Below are 6,740 nucleotides of genomic sequence, written 5' to 3'. Positions count from 1 at the left end.
AAAAAACATACACAAGTTCTTAGACTATGACGTCTCATTCTAAATTTGAAAGTGAGGCGGTCCACGTAGTTTCCTACCGATCCATATACCGTTATATGGACCGGCAGATATATCTAAGTAACTAAACAAATAAAAATCTTAAAAGTGCAATATCAAAAAAATAAGCATCCCCTTTATATTTTTTATGGGCATTTTTTTGCCGAAAAGCTAAATTGTTATGGGGTCCAATAATAGAGGGATTAGTGAAAGATTGGTGTCAATATGTATATCTATAAAACAGTTTGTATGATCTTGAATTGTTCTTTTTCTTTACTGCATTGAACAGGGAAAGTGTACATCTGAAAAGTTTATCTGATAACGTTACGTTTTTTCTTATGGTCGGAGTCAACCGAATATTTCCCTAATCGTTGCTTTTCCTGAAGTCAAAGGAACGTTCTCATTAACAACCCGAAATAGAGGGGCAGTCCTCTCGTTGACATTTTTACTAAATTGTCTCATTTTGCCAAAGAAATTAATCTTAATCGAGAAGTAAATTATTTCACAGAAACAAGCTGGGTATAAAATACCATTCGAGGGAACACTTAAGTGACTTATCAAATTGACAAAAGACGCAAATAGGATTGTTTGTATCGTTAAAAGGAACATCTTATTTGTTTTCCTATGACACAATGACGTGAATGCAAAAACGAATGTGTTTGTGTAGACGGGGAATTCTGTAAACTGTTTCATTATTTTAGCTTGTCTGCCAAATTATGTGTATCTTGTCTTATAACATGACTAATTTAGGAGTTACTTCAAAGAAAACAAGTATTTTCTACTATGTTCATCAAATGTAAACCAGTCTCTGCCCTTAAAAGACGTTAATAGGTTATAATTACCTTTATAAATGCAGATCTCAATGTTACCTCACTTAATTACCAATGCATACAAAATTCAGACTCTGCCAAAGGAAAACTTGTCTCTTGGTATATAGCTAACCACCGGACAATCAATGCTTTTTCAGGTTTACATATGCCTTATTTCTAAGTGATGATATCTTTTCTGTATTCAGAACAGCATTTTGTAGACAACTATATTGTCTTTGAATTAAAAGAATAAAAAAACAAAACAATACAATTAATCAAACGTTTGAATAGTTTGTCTATTTTCCCTTAATTGAGATGTGCATTAACACTTGTAGTACAAAGATATATTATAAACATGTTTGCATCGTTATAAGGCATATTTCATTTGCTTTCTTATGATAATGACGTGGATTTATAAAGAGATGCGTTTGTGGCGACGAGGAATTTAAAACTTTATTCTTGAATACAGAGAGAACTATCATCACGTGGAAATAGAGAATATGTAGACTTACTCAAGCATCGTTCATTTAGTGGTTTTCTCTACAGTATGAATCATCTTTCCTATTGGCAGTGTATGGATTTCATATGGATATGCCAAACTTTGAGGCGAAATCAGAAGCAAATTACAACATTTCTATTTAATGCATTCATTACATGTATTTGCAATAAAAATTGTTTACAGTGTTTTGATTTGTTCTTAAAAAACAATTTATAAACCATTTTATAATGGATGATACGATCAATTTTTCATTTTTATTTCAAAAGACCTGTGCAATTATGGCCTTTCCCCCCTTTGAAATACTACTAATAATGTGTACACTAACAGCTTAAAGTATGTAAATTAGTGCCAACATCCTGCTCAAGCTAGATACGGTTGTTTGAGGTGATGAGAGTGCCACTTATAACTTTACATTCGGTTGACAGAACATACAGTGCGGAAAATTAATGGGTGTTTAAATATCAGTCAAGAGATCAACCGAAGATTTAAATAAAATAAAGGTTTAACAAAAGAAAACAAAGACATTTTATGTTGAGATTACTAGTATCGTATCTTCACATGACTGCACTTGAAAGGAAAGCTCTAAATGGCCAGATAACAACGAAAAAACAATTATATTCAAATGAAAGTTAAATATTACTAGTACTAAATAGGTTTATTATGTGACAGGCTTTGTATTTGAGAAACCTGGACGTCTAATTAGTCTTCCCCATATTTACTTTGATGTCGGCAAAATACATTGCCAAATTGTCAAGACGAGCACTAACAGCATTGGATTAAATCATATTTCTCCCGGGTACTGTCAATCATTTGAAGTTTAAGTATTATGAGGAATTTCAAAGTTTTCATGTGCTTGTTGTGAAGTTTAATGGCAACGGCAGATTACGTTATACTTTTCTTAGTCACTTAGTTAAAATTAATCTTCCAAATATTATATACCATTCTAAGATCACTTTAAATTCAGAATTCTGTAGTTGTTTTCCTTTAAATGAGATATGTTGTATTACACATAAACCATGTTTTTATCCCCGTTTGAAACACTAGACAAAAATCGGATATGGTATAACATAACAAATGAACATGTGTATAACATAGATACAAAATAGTAAACACTTTCAGTGATCACCAAATGGTGTCCAATAAGTGGAAACACACCTTTAAGTAAGCTATGAAGACGCCGGCAACGAGGTAATAAAATCAACGGTAACGATGATAATTATTCAAGTGATAAAAAATAAAAAATAAAAAGTAACACAACAACACAATAGAACACACAAATGGCTGTCTTTAAGTGATTTGATGTAAATGTAAATGGGTGAATGACACATCTCTGAGTCGCTTTATTGTTACCTAAAATACGAACAAAACTCCTTCTCTAATTATTATTAAAAAAAAATGTTATCAAAGAGCTTTATTAACTTAATGATAATTTCTTAATCAATTTATTATGAATTTTAAAGTCATTTAATCTACCTTTCTATTGTTTTCATTGAGACTTTTCTCTGTTCATGAACCGTTTGAAGGTTAGTAATATCAGAAATTTAAACGTCATGAAAACAACAATCAGAAAAAAAACACACGGTGACAAACATAACATCGTACTTCAACAGATGCCTTTCTTATTTTTTCAAGGGGAATTTAGAGGGACCTTGATACGAAGGGTAATCAAATAAAAACATAGACCAGGGTTAACGCCTAGGCAAAAAAAAAAAATAGACATACAAAACAGACAAAACGAAACTATTTTACAAACTAAAGCAAAAATTAAGCGGAAAGAAGTACAAGGTACTGAAGTGAAGATAAAAATATTTCTCTGTCATTTCAGTGTTTAAGGTTTTTTTCAAAGGGTTTGAATATCCCTTTGCTAAAAAAGAGTTTCCTGTATATATCTACGATAAATTACTTTCTTTTGGTTACACAAATATGTAGTGAATCACCAGACACTGAAACAACTATTTAGAAAATTAGCTTTCAGTTGGTTGCAATAAAAATTCTCTGAAAACAATTATTGCCCTGCATTTGTATATATCCATATAGGATTACTATACAAAACATACAAAATCTCCCAAAATTATGCATTTTCGGATTTTGGATGTTTTATAGTTTTTGCTATATTAACAAAGGGAAATTATAATTAATTTTAGTGGCTGTGGCTTGTGTCGGTTCCTTACCATGCAGGTGTATGATTCGTGTACATTTTATGTTGTTTTTTTATAATTTTGAATCTCCATCTTCCCCCAAATGAACGACTTGACAAGAGTACAATAATTGCTTTAGCAACAATTTGTTAAATATGGATTTAGAAAATTGTTTAAAATGCTGATGATCAAATTATTATATATGGACCGATCGGTCGCCCCGAAAGTTATCTGCATTGAACCGTAGCTGTGGTTTATTGATTTTGTTTTTGAACAGTTATTTGCATTAACAAATTAAGGAGGTAGACTTAGGGTAAGGGACATAACTTTTAAAATTATTAACATATTTTAAAATACTTCAACATTTAAAATTTTATTTTCAATTATATATGATATATGCTTCATAAAAACAACTACATCCTTCCGACTAAAAATCCCCCCTCCCCCTGTTTATTTGTACAGTTTATTATGACACAACACATTTATATGAATAATTGCACATACTGCACATTTCTTATTTACTCTTTTATCTGTAATATATTCCATCTATTATCTTTTCTTGTGTTTGTTTTTGTCCTAGTATGCACTACACATGTACATCATTTTCTTATTTTATCAAACATTTATAATTAAACCTCAATCGAACTAGTGATTTATGCAAAATGGCTTATTTCAAGTACTATTTTATAGTAATTTCACGCAATGACGAGTTATGGATTGAGTTTTTGTTTCTATACTTTAATTGGTAAGGTAAACCACAACAGTATCTGCATGAAGTACCAAAATGAAGAGGAAATAAAAACAATAACCGTACCCTAAAAGACTTGAAAACATTGATGGTTATATAAAAATAGTTCAGATACAAACGCGATAAAAGAAATGGCAGGATCATTTACTACCTGCACGTATAGGAATGCTCTTTCTTGTGTTATTGCCAATACTTTTTTTTTTATAAAATGTGTTAACCAGATACGAAGATCTCAGAGTTTTAAGTTTATGGGAACTCTCTTTCTGAAAAAATAAATAAGAAAAAAAGTTTCACGAATAAACACATATTACAGGTATTTTTTTTATAATATCTTTATGACATAAAAGATACTGCTGTAAAATACTGAAGTAATTGTATTGGGAATAGCACGTTAGGAATATTTAGATTTGACTCGCAGTTTCCTCATAGTTCCTCGGTTTAATACAAATAGAAGTATATGATTGACATAACAGAGAAAACAGAGTCAAGAACAACAACTTTCATGTAGAAATACACAAAAAACTTAAATGGATGTATAGGTTCAATTCTAATTTTATGTAAAATTAACGGACGTTTAGGTATGACTTTATCTGTAAGTGAAAATTCATATCAAAATAGTTTACTCTTTAGATATTAAATGAGGGGATTTTCATATTTAAAATGCCTTGGTGATTCTTGAATGCATACCCGATAAGGACTACCTAGTTGAAAAAGACTTCATTGGATAAATGTTGAGGAAAACAATAACTGCCTATTGCTCGTAATGAATACATATTTAAAAACCTTTTTACGGTTTCGAAATTTTTTCTTCAAATGCGGAAACGTGCATTACTTTTTACCCTTAAAATTGTCAGATATCCATACCACTTGGTATATAAAATAAAATCCGTATACAAATATCGGATTATAAAACCAAACAAACAAAAAAAATAAATAATAAAAACCAACAAAACAAAACAAAAATAACTCAGACCCTCAAAGTAAGACCGATTGGCTTTAGAATTTTAGAATTCATATATGAAGTGAAAAAAAATAAATAAGTGGCAAACCAAAAAGGAGTATAATATTACTTTCAAGCGTTAATGTGAAATTGAAATGTGTCAGATCCATAATATATTAATATCATCACTGATTTCCTTTTTTATATCGGTTTTGATAAACATTTCTGTTTCTATTCACATTTCATAGTTACATGACACCGTTGAAAAACAGCGAAATAGCTTTACAAGTAAAATGATCTCTTCCATGTCTGTCAAATGCATGTAAAATAAGAAATGATAAGAAAACAGGAAACTCACCAGCGGAAATCAGTCCATCACACCAATTAACGATTCAGACTATTGAAATAATTACAGAGAATCACATAGTCACTAAAATTACCAGTAAAATGTTACAAAAATGTAAAATAATGACTGAACCTCGTTTTTCTTTAAACCGTTATCTCACCCTACAAAACTTCCGTAAAGACTGTCATTTTAATGTTATTAATTCTTGCATCTCCTGGCATTCTTCATCCCCTCACCTGTTTATTTACCTGTCCAGATAATTGATAGATAAGTGTACCTTTCACTAACGAGATAATTGTAGTTTGATCGAAACAAACATCTCCTTAAATCCTTCATCATCTAATATCCAGGCGTGTTCTTTTTCTCTCACAATCCTAAAAGTGCGGTTACGAATATCACAGTTTCGGTCGTGTGAAATCTACCATTTGTTTCTGCTTGTCTCACTATAATTGTATATTAATAATAGTTATCAATACAATTGAAAACTTTTCGTGCCAATGGACCATTTCGAAATCGGATATAGCTTTATTCAGCTATCACTTTGCATGCCAAACGCATATCAAAAGAAATCTAAAGCAACTATATATACTACTTATATTAGAATCACCAACACTGTTCTTCAGAGATAACATTCATGTTGAACAGAAGACTGAATTTGATAAACCGTTGATAAATATCCTAAGCCAAAACAAAAAATGTTTTAAGTTAGATAATACCTTATATTTCTTTTATATTGATTTTTTTAAAAAAATTTTCAAAAAAATGACCTTGAATAACCATACTTTAGAATTTTTATGTAAAACACATAGGTCACCGAACTTGATTTCAAAATATGTGAGAGTTAATGTAGTCAATTTTGTACTTTTTTTATATTGGATCTGTAGGAAATTTTCAATTTTTTGTCTGGGAAAATGGTATATAAAATTTGTTGAAGAAATATATGAAACATTCTTAACTGACATTCTTTCATGTTTCAAAAAGTGCACAACTCTTGTACACTTAAATCCCATTACAATTACATCAAACATTTTCCCTTTGATTATCTTCCCTTAAAAATGCCTTTTGAAATTAATGTTAGTGATTTTACCATACATTATGTTTTATCAAAAACATTCTCTTTAAATAAACTGATTTTTTCTATATCATTTTAAACACTATCAGTGAATTGAAATTAAATATATCTGTATAATTCTGCAAAATGACAGATAACAATGCGCCGTGAAA

Source organism: Perna viridis, chromosome 10, assembly GCF_037379345.1.
Source record: "Perna viridis isolate PV_CMFRI_1.1 ecotype Kerala chromosome 10, ASM3737934v1, whole genome shotgun sequence".
Lineage (NCBI taxonomy): Eukaryota > Metazoa > Mollusca > Bivalvia > Mytilida > Mytilidae > Perna > Perna viridis.
This window is presented reverse-complemented; position numbering follows the sequence as displayed.